Here is a 10688-nt window from a genome sequence, read left to right as displayed (position 1 = left end):
TTGAGGATTTGAGGGGCCATTTGTGGTCAGATTTTGGGACTTTTGATATGTATGAACTCGTGGAGAGATAAGGACCCTATTGATATAAATTTTATCGAATTCTGAGACGTGGGCCTGGGGCTCGGGTTTTGGTTAATTTCGGGATTTATGTTGTAAATTGATTATTTTCGCATGGGCTTCGTTCCTTTAGTATATTTTGACGTCGTGATTCTGATTTTGGATAGATTCGACGCGAGTTGAGGCCGATTCGAGGGGCAAAGGCGTCGCGAGCTAGAGTTTGGACCGGATTGAGTTGAGTAATGATTTTAAATGTTGTCCTGAGGTATGAAACCCCGGATTTCACATCGTTGTGCTATATTGAGGTGACGCACACGCTAGATGACGAGCGTGGGGTCGTGCACCATTGGGGATTGTGACTTAGTCCGTCCCGAATGACTGTTTTACCGCGTATTTGATTGAAAAATGTTTGCTATCATCATATTTTGGGCGGAATGCCATATTTGTGCCTCGTGCCAACTATTTGAACCATTAGGGGATTTTTACTGATATTTCCTCATTGTTTTGACTTTATACTTGTACTCAGTCATGCTATATTCTACTGTTTTCATAACTCAGCCATGCTTACTTTGTTTTAATACATTAAATGATAATTTGGGCTGAGCATCATGTTTTACTATTGCCCGAGTGGCTTATAAGATTCTGACCGAGTAAGGCCGAGGGCCTGTGTTGTGCGGATACATTGATTTATGATTATGAGGCCGAGGGCCTAAGATTGTACGCCACGAGGTGGCTTGTTGATATGAGGCCGAGAGCCTATTGATTTTGACACGAGATGGCTTGATATTGCGCTTGGGCCGTAAGGGGCCCCTCCCGGAGTCTGCACACCCTCAGTGAGTGCGGGTACCCATTGTGATGTGAGATATAGCCCGAGGGGCTGGTGTTGTTCCATGATATTGCCCGATGGGTGGATTCTGTTGACATTGTACCCGAGAGGCGGTTCTTTATGTGTTTATCTTTTCTAGCTGTCAGTCATTTACTTGCTTAACTGTTAAAAAGGTATTTTAAGGAAGCTTAAACTGAACTAAGGTGACTTTACATGTTTTCACTGTTTCATTGCTTTTACTGGCTTTATACTGTTCCTTATAACATGTCGATGTGCCTTTACGTGATTTCTTATCGCTCAGTCTTCATTTATTATTATTACTCACTGAGTTGGAGTACTCACTTTACTCCCTGCACCCAGTGTGCTGATTCAGGCGCTTCTGGTCCCGCTAGCGAGTGTTGATTCTTCTAGCTCAGGCGGATTTGGAGATTTACTAGGTAGCTGCTCGGCGTTCGTAACTCATTGCTTCTCCCTCTATCTTATTTTCTCTTGTTTTAATTTTGTAATAGACTATGTAGACTCTTCCAGTTTTAAATCGGTTAGTTTATGCTCATGACTGGTGATACCCCGATAAAGGCTATGTTTATTCCGCAACTGTACTGTTTCACCTTATGTTGGGATTTTTATTACATTAAAGATTTAATTTGTATTATTTTAATTGCATAAAATGAATTTGGGAGTGTGTCGGCTGACCTTGTCTTCACGGGAGGTGCCATCACGACCGGGTATGGGTTTAGGGTCATGACAAGTTGGTATCAGAGCTTAGGTTACATAGGTCTCACGAGTCATGAGCAGGTTTAGTAGAGTCTTAAGGATCGGTACAGAGACGTCTGTATTTATCCTCGAGAGGCTGCAGAACTTTTATGAAAAACTTCATATTCTTGAAATTTTTGTCGTGTGAATCTGTTGATCCGTGTACTAAACTTTTGTTATTCTATTCACTCACAGATGGTGAGGACACGCGCTATCAGTCAGGATGGATGACCACAAGTACCACCAGCTATGGCCACTAGAGGCCGAGGATGTGGTCGTGGAGGGGTAGGGGTGTGGCCCGCATAGCAGCTAGGACAGCACCTCCAGATCCACCAGCTGCCCTAGTTCAGGATAAAGTCCTAGTTGTGGACGCTCCATCAGCACCAGTTCAGGCACCAGTTGTGCCCATTGTGATTCCGAGTCTTCAAGAGGCCTTGACTCAGATTCTATCAGTATGCACTGGCCTTGCTCAGGCGGTTTTAGTTACTACAGCCGCAGCTACTTCTTAGGCCAGGGGAGGCACTCAGACTCCCACCGCTTACACACCTGAGCAGGTCGTGCAGGGACTTCAGACACCAGGGGCACATCCAGCCCAGCCAGTTGCAGCTACTCAGGACTATGTAGCTTCTGACATGCCAGAGGACGAGCAACATAGGTTGGAGAGGTTTGGTAGACTTCAGCCTCCGATTTTCAGTGGTGCAAAAGGCGAGGATGCCTAGGGTTTCTTGGACAAGTGTCAGCGGATTCTTCTCACTGCGGGTATTCTGAAGACCAGCGGGGTCACTTTCACTACATTTTACTTTTCTGGAGCCGCCTTCACTTGGTGGGAGGCTTTTGATAGGCGTAGGCCTGTTGGTGTAGTACCCCTTACCTGACAGTAGTTCTCCGTTCTCTTTTTAGAAAAGTTTGTGCCACAGTTTCGTAGAGAGGAGCTGCTTAGGCAGTTCAAGTGGTTGCATTAGGGAGAGATGACTGTAACGCAGTATGAGATGAGGTTCTTTGAGTCCATGCGATTTTGTTGGTTCCGACAGATAGAGAGAGGATTAGGAGGTTTGTTGATGACCTCACTTATCAGCTTCGTATTCTTATAACCAGAGAGAGGGTTACTGGTGCTACTTTTGAGGAGGTTGTAGATATTGATCGTGGGATTGAGTAAATTCGTCTCCAGGAACGAGATAAGAGGGAGGCCAAGACGCTTCGAGGATTTGGTAGTTATGGTGGTGCTCCTTTGAGAGGTTAGTTTCAGCACGGCAGAGGCTGTCCATTCAGGCATGCTCAGCCAGCTCACCTAGGTTATCGTGAGGCATTATCGGGTCATGGTTCTCACAGTTCTCATCAGGGTCAATCATCACTTAGTGCCCTTCCAGCTCAGAGTTCATCCCGTTCTCCATCAGTTCAGGGCTCTTCTACGCCAGGTGCATCTGCTAGTCATTCCGGTGCTAGGGGTTCCTTTCAGTCCCCATCTCCAACACCTAGGAGTTGCTATGAGTGTGGAGAGATGGGTCATATGTGGAGGCAGTGTCCTCGTCGTCTTGTGGGTACGTCTTAGTAGAGGAGTCAGCCATCGGCTTTAGCGCCGGTTACTTAACCACCACCCACCCACCCAACTAAGGGTGGAGGTCAGTCAGCTAGGGGTCTCCCTAGAGGGGGAGGTCGATCAGGTGGCGGTAAGGCCCGTTTCTATGCACTTCCATCTAGACCCGATGTTATTGCTTCTGATACTGCTATTATAGGTATTGTCTCAGTCTATCACAAAGATGCGTCTGTATTATTTTATCCCGATTCCACTTATTCCTATGTGTCATTATACTTTGCTCGTTATTTGGATACACCCCGTGAGTCTCTTGTTTCACATGTTCATGTATCTATTCTGATGGGCGATACTGTTGTTGTAGACCGTGTGTACCGGTCGTGTGTGGTGACTATTGGGGGTCTGGAGACCCGAGTGTATCTGTTGTTATTATGTCTGGTAGACTTCGATGTTATTTTGGTCATGGATTGGCTATCTCCATGTCGTGATATTCTGTACTGTCATGCTAAGACAATGACATTGGCTATACCGGGTGTGCCATGGATTGAGTGGTAAGGTTTGACTAATTATGTTCCTAGTAGGGTAATTTCATTCTTGAAGGCTAGCGTATGGTTAGGAAGGGTTGTCTTTCGTATCTAGCCTTTGTGAGGGATATCGGTGTAGAAACTCCCAGTACTGATTCTGTTCCAGTTGTGAGGGATTTTCTCGATGTGTTTCCTGCAGACCTGCCGGGCATGCTGCCGGATAGGGATATTCCGCCGTATCGTATGGCACCAGCGGAGTTGAAAGAGTTGAAGGAGCGGCTTCAGGAACTCTTTGATAAGGGGTTCATTCGGCCTAGTGTGTCGCCTTGGGTGCACCGGTTCTATTTGTGAAGAACAAGGATGGAACAATGAGGATGTGTATTAATTATAGGCAGTTGAACAAAGTAATAGTTAAGAACAAGTATCATTTGCCTCGCATTGATGATTTATTCGACCAACTTCAGGGAGCGAGAGTGTTCTCCAAGATTGATCTTCGTTTAGGTTATCACCAATTGAAGATCAGGGACTCAAATATTCTTAAGACGGCTTTTAGGACCCGATATGGTCATTATGAGTTCTTGGTGATGTCTTTTAGGCTGACCAATGACCCAACATCGTTCATGCATTTGATGAACAACATGTTCCGGCCTTATCTCGACTCGTTTGTCATAGTCTTCATTGATGATATTCTGGTGTACTTGCGTAGTCAGGAGGAGCACGCGGAGCATTTGAGGGTTGTGTTGTAGAGATTGAAGGAGGAGAAGCTTTATGCAAAATTCTCCAAGTGTGAGTTTTGGCTTAGTTCAATGGCTTTCTTGGGGAACATAGTGTCTAGTGAGGGTATTCAGGTTGATCCGAAGAAGATAGAGGCGATTCAGAGTTGGCCCAGACTGTCCTCAGCCACAGAGATTCGCAGCTTTCTTGGTTTGGCGGGTTATTACCGATGGTTTATTCAGGAATTCTCATCTATCGCATCGCCCTTGGCCAAGTTGACCAAGAAAGGTGCTTCATTTGTATGGTCGGATGAGTGTAAGGAGAGCTTTCAGAAGCCCAAGACAGCCTTGATCACAACTCTAGTGTTAGTTTTGCCATTAGCTTCAGGTTCATATACCGTGTATTGTGATGCTTCGAGAGTTGGTATTGGGTGTGTATTGATGTAGGAAGGTAGAGTTATTGTTTATGCTTCTCGCCAGTTGAAGCCCCATGAGAAGAACTACCCTATTCATGATTTGGAGTTGGTTGCCATTGTTCAAGCGCTGAAGATTTGGAAGCATTATTTGTATGGTGTGTCTTGTGAGGTGTTTACTGATCATCATAGCCTCCAGCATTTTTTCAAGTAGAAGGATCTCAATTTGAGGCAGCAGATATGGTTGGAGTTGCTAAAGGATTATGATATCACTATATTGTACCATCTGAGGAAGGCCAATGTGGTGACCGATTCTTTGAGCCGAAAGGCGGTGAGTATGGGGAGTTTGGCATATATTCCAGTTGGGGAGAGACCTTTTGCAGTTGATGTTCAGGCCTTGGCCAATCGGTTCGTAAGGTTGGATATTTCGGAGCCCAGTTAGGTATTGGCTTGTGTGATTTATCGATCTTCCTTATATGATCGCATCAGAGAGCGCCAGTATGATGATCCACATTAGCTTGTCCTTAAGGACAAAGTTTAGCATGATGATGCCAGAGATGTGACTATTGGTGATGATGGAGTGTTGAGGATGTAGGGCCGGATATGTGTACCCAATGTAGATGGGCTTCGGGAGTTCATTCTACAGGAGGCCCATAGTTCGCAATATTTTATTCATCCGGGTGCCGCGAAGATGTATCAGGAGCTGAGACAGCATTATTGGTGGAGGATAAAGAAGAAAGACATTGTGGGATTTGTAGCTCGGTGTCTCAATTGTCAGCAGGTGAAATATGAGCATCAGAGACCGGGTGGCTTGCTTCAGCGGATGGATATTCTAGAGTGGAAGTGGGAGCGGATCACTATGGACTTTGTAGTTGGACTCCCAAAGACTTTGAAGAAGTTTGATGCTATTTGGGTGATTGTGGATCGGCTGACCAAGTCCGCGTACTTCATTCCTGTGTGTACTACTTATTCTTCAAAGCAGTTGGTAGCGATCTATATCCGGGAGATTGTTTGTTTGCATGGTGTCCCAATTTCCATCATTTTAGATAGGGGCACTCAGTTTACTTCGCAGTTTTGGAGGTCGGTGCAGCGAGAGTTGGGTACTAAGGTTGAGTTGAGCACAAATTTTCACCCTCAGACGGATGGGCAGTCCGAGCGTACTATTCCGATATTGGAGGACATGTTGCATGCTTGTGTCATTGATTTCAGAGGGTCATGGGATCAGTTTCTACTGCTCGCAGAGTTTGCCTATAACAACAGCTACCAGTTGTGTATTTAGATGGCTCCATATGAGACTTTGTATGGGAGGCGGTGTAGATCTCCAATTGGTTGGTTTGAGCCGGGTGAGGCTAGGCTATTGGGGACAGACTTGGTGCAAGATACTTTAAAAAAGGAGAAGGTTATTCAGGAGAGGCTTCATATAGCACAGTCGAGGAAAAAGAGTTATGCTGATAGGAAGGTTCCGAATGTGTCCCACATGGTTGGTGAGAAGGTTCTGTTGAAGGTTTCGCCCATGAAGGGTGTTATAAGATTTGGGAAGAAGGGTAAATTGAGTCCTTAGTTCATTAGGCCTTTTGAGGTGCTTCGAAGGATTGGAGAGAGGGCTTATAAGCTTGCTTTTCCACCCAGCTTGTCGAGTGTGCATCCGATATTTCATGTTTCTCTGCTCCGGAAGTATATTGGGGATTCGTCTCATGTTCTAGATTTCAGCACAGTTTAGTTAGATGATGATTTGACTTATGATTCCCAGTAGCTATTTTGGGGCGTCAGGTTTGAAAGTTGAGATCAAAGGATATAGCTTCAGTAAAAGCGCAGTGGAGAGGTCAGCCCATGGAGAAGGCTACCTGGGAGACCGAGCGGGAGATGCGGAGCCGATATCCTCACCTGTTTGAGGTTTCAAGTATGTTTCTTAACTCGTTCGAGGACGAACGTTTGTTTAAGAGGGGGAGGATGTGACAACCCGGCCAGTCGTCTCATGAGTTACCACTCCATTTCCCCCATTTCTGCTTCTTATTCCTATGTTTATCGATTCTATGCGTGATCGGGTTGGTTGGCTCGGGTTCGGAAAGGTTTTGGTAAGGTTTGAGACACATAGCTCTTTTGAGAAGGCTTAAGTTGGAAAAGTCAACCGTATGTTGACTTATGTGTTAAAGGGCTCAGATGTAAGTTTCGATGGTTCGGATATCTTCGGGAGGTGTTTTGAGACTTAGGAGCGTGATGGGAATGCATTTTGGAGGTTCGGAGTGGATTTACGCTTGAATTGGCGAAAAAAGGTATTTTGGAATTTTCCGGTTGATAGGTGAGATTTTGATATAGGGGTCGAAATGGAATTACGGAAGTTGCAGTAGGTTTGTTGTGTCATTTGGTATGTGTGTGCAAAATTTCAGGTCATTCGGATGTGGTTTGGTGGACTTTTTGATCAAAAGTGTAATTCAGAAGATTTTGGAACCGTAGGCTTGAATTCGATGTGATTTGATTGATTCGATGTTGTTTGAGGTGTTTTGAAGATTGGTATAAGTTTGGATGGTGATATGTGACTTGTTTGTGCTTTTGGTTGAGGTCCCGGGGGCCTCAAGGTGATTTCAGATGGTTGGAGGAAAGTTTGGAAGTTTGTTTTGGCAGTTGAAGATGTTCCATTGCTATCATAGCCGCACCTGCGACTAGGGGACCGCATGTGCAGTCTCGCAGAAGCGAGTTTGTAGTCGCAGAAGCGGAAGGGGGCCAAGGAGAGCTGGAGTCGCAGAAGCGGCTAGGTAGGCGCACCTACGGTAGCACAGGTGCGGGAATTTCTTCGCAGATGCGGCGCCTGGAATTTTAAGTGGTGACCGCAGAAGCGGTGCTCGGACCAAAGAAGCGGTTGCGCAGAAGCGGGAAATTGGCCGCAAGTGCGGAATCCCTGGGCCAGAAGGTGTAAAAGCATTCCTTCGCGATTTTTGAGTTGTTCTTCAACATTTCAAGTCGGTTTTGGAGCTTTTGGGAGATTTTGAAGAGGGAATCAAGGGATATCGTGTGGAGGTAAGATTTTTGAGTCTAATAATCGATCCTATAGTATTATTTCACGGATTAGAGCTGTATTTAATGGAAATTAAGGGTTAAAAGTTGGTAAACTAGGGCTTGGTATTGAAGACCCAGACTTGAGGATTTGAGGGGCCATTTGTGGTTGGATTTTGGGACTTTTGATATGTATGAACTCGTGGAGAGATAAGGACACTATAGATTCAAATTTTAATTGAATTCCGAGATGTGGGCCCGGGGGTCGGGTTTTGGATAATTTTGGGATTTATGTTGTAAATTGATTATTTTCGCATGGGCTTCGTTCCCTTAGAATATTTTGATATCGTGATTCTGATTTTGGATAGATTCGATGCGAGTTGAGGTCGATTCGATGGGCAAAGGCGTCCCGGGCTAGAGTTTGGACTGGATTGAGGTGAGTAATGATTTTAAATGTTGTCCTGAGGGTAAGAAACCTCAGATTTCACATCGTTGTGCTATATTGAGGTGACACACACGCTAGATGACGAGCGTGGGGTCGTGCACCGTTGGGGATTGTGACTTAGTCCGTCCTTAATGACTGTTTTACCGCATATTTGATTGAAAATTGTTTGCTATCATCATGTTTTGGGTGGAATGTCATATTTGAGCCTCGTGCCAACTATTTGGACCCTTAGGGTATTTTTACAGATATTTCCTCACTGTTTTGACTTTATACTTGTACTCGGTCATGCTATATTCTATTATTTTCATAACTCAGCCATGTTTACTCTATTTTAATACATTAAATGATATTTTAAATGATAATTTGGGCTGAGCATCATGTTTTACTGTTGCCCGAGTGGCTTATGAGATTCTGACTGAATAAGGCCGAGGGCCTGTGTTGTGAGGATACACTGATTTATGATTATGAGGCCGAGGGCCTAAGATTGTATGCCACGAGGTGGCTTGTTGATATGAGGCTGAGAGCCTATTGATTATGATACGAGATGGCTTGATATTGCGCTTGGGCCGTAAGGGGCCCCTCCTGGAGTTTGCACACCCCCAGTGAGCGCGGGTACCCATTGTGGTGTGAGATATAGCTCGAGGGGCTGGTGTTGTTCCATGATATTGCCCGATGGGCGGATTCTGTTGACATTGTGCCCGAGAGGCGGTTCTTTATGTGTTTATCTTTTCTAGCTGTCAGTCATTTACTTGCTTAACTGTTAAAAAGGTATTTTAAGGAAGCTTAAACTGAACTAAGGTGACTTTACATGTTTTCACTGTTTCATTGCTTTTACTGGCTTTATACTGTTCCTTATAACATGTCGATGTTCCTTTACGTGATTTCTTATCGCTCAGTCTTCATTTATTATTATTACTCACTGAGTTGGAGTACTCACTTTACTCCCTGCACCCTGTGTGCAGATTCAGGCGTTTCAGGTCCCGCTAGTGAGTGTTGATTCTTCCAGCTCAGGCGGATTCGGAGATTCACTAGGTAGCTGCTCGGCGTTCGCATCCCAGTGCTTCTCCCTTTATCTTATTTTCTCTTGTTTTAATTCTGTAACAGACTATGTACACTCTTCCTATTTTAAATCGGTTCGTAGATGCTAATGGCTGGTGACACCCCGGTGTCGGGCTATGTCTATTCTGCAACTGTACTGTTTCACCTTATGTTGGGATTATTATTACATTAAAGATTTAATTTCTATTATTTTAATTGTATAAAATAAATTTGGGAGTGTGTCGGCTGACCTTGTCTTCACGAGAGGCGCCATCACGACCGGGTCTAGGTTTAGGGTCGTGACATGATTGAGGTCCCTTCAATCAACAACAATCACAATATAGTTAAACAAACAGAGAAAATATTAAGGCAAATCTATATTAACATATAAGGAAATTCATCCTCCAAGAGGTTCCAGGAGATCCCTAATTTATTTTATGCAATTAAAATAATACAAATTAAATCTTTAATGTAATAGAAAAGGATGAAGGAACATGAGGAACATGAGAAGGAACATGAGGAGGGGAGAATATAGATGCATGTGTAGAAGGAGAAGAAGAAAAAGAAGGAAGGGCAAAGGGAAAGACATACTCATGGAAGACAACATCTCTAGAGACAAAACAAGATTTAGAAGTGAGATTATATAATTTGTAGCCTTTCTTAGCAAAGGGATAACCTAAGAAAACACAGGGAACAAACCTTTTCTTTAAACCCTGAACTAATGGTTCTGGGTTACAATAACACTGGTTTTTGTCCCCAGCAGAGTCGCCAGAGCTGTCGCACCTCCTTTTTACCGCACCCGCGGGGCGCGTGGGGAGTTTTCTCCAATTAAAGGACAGTCGAAACGGGATTTATTTAATTATTTCAGAGTCGCCACCTGGGAATTTTAAGGCGTCCCAAGTCACCAATTTTAATCCCTGAATCGAGGAGAATATGACTCTGTTTATTATTCTGCGAACCAGAAATCCTGAGTAAGGAATTCTGTTAATCCGGAAGAAGGTGTTAGGCATTTCCGAATTCCGTGGTTCTAGCACGGTCGCTTAACTGTTTTTATTATTGGCTTAATTATCTTGATTTTTTACTAAATACGTTTTTATTGCATAATTTTACTACCGCTTTTTACTTATTGTTTACAATTATATGGACGAATTACGCATACGTATATTCGTATTATATATTTTTTATAAGTACCAGGGATTGTGCCACGCGTACGTGTACACAATAAAATTGTCCATGTTATATATAAAAAATATATATTCGAAAATTAAAAATAAAATACGGAACATCATCATCCTTTTATTTGGACAATGAACTACACATCTCGGGTTATATGAAATTATTTTTGACATCCGCGGAGAAATACTTTAAAATATTCGCTCGAAATTGCGCGTACGCAT

Source organism: Nicotiana tabacum, chromosome 10 (genome assembly GCF_000715075.1).
Source record: "Nicotiana tabacum cultivar K326 chromosome 10, ASM71507v2, whole genome shotgun sequence".
NCBI lineage: Eukaryota > Viridiplantae > Streptophyta > Magnoliopsida > Solanales > Solanaceae > Nicotiana > Nicotiana tabacum.
Note: the sequence above shows the minus strand (reverse complement) of the source record.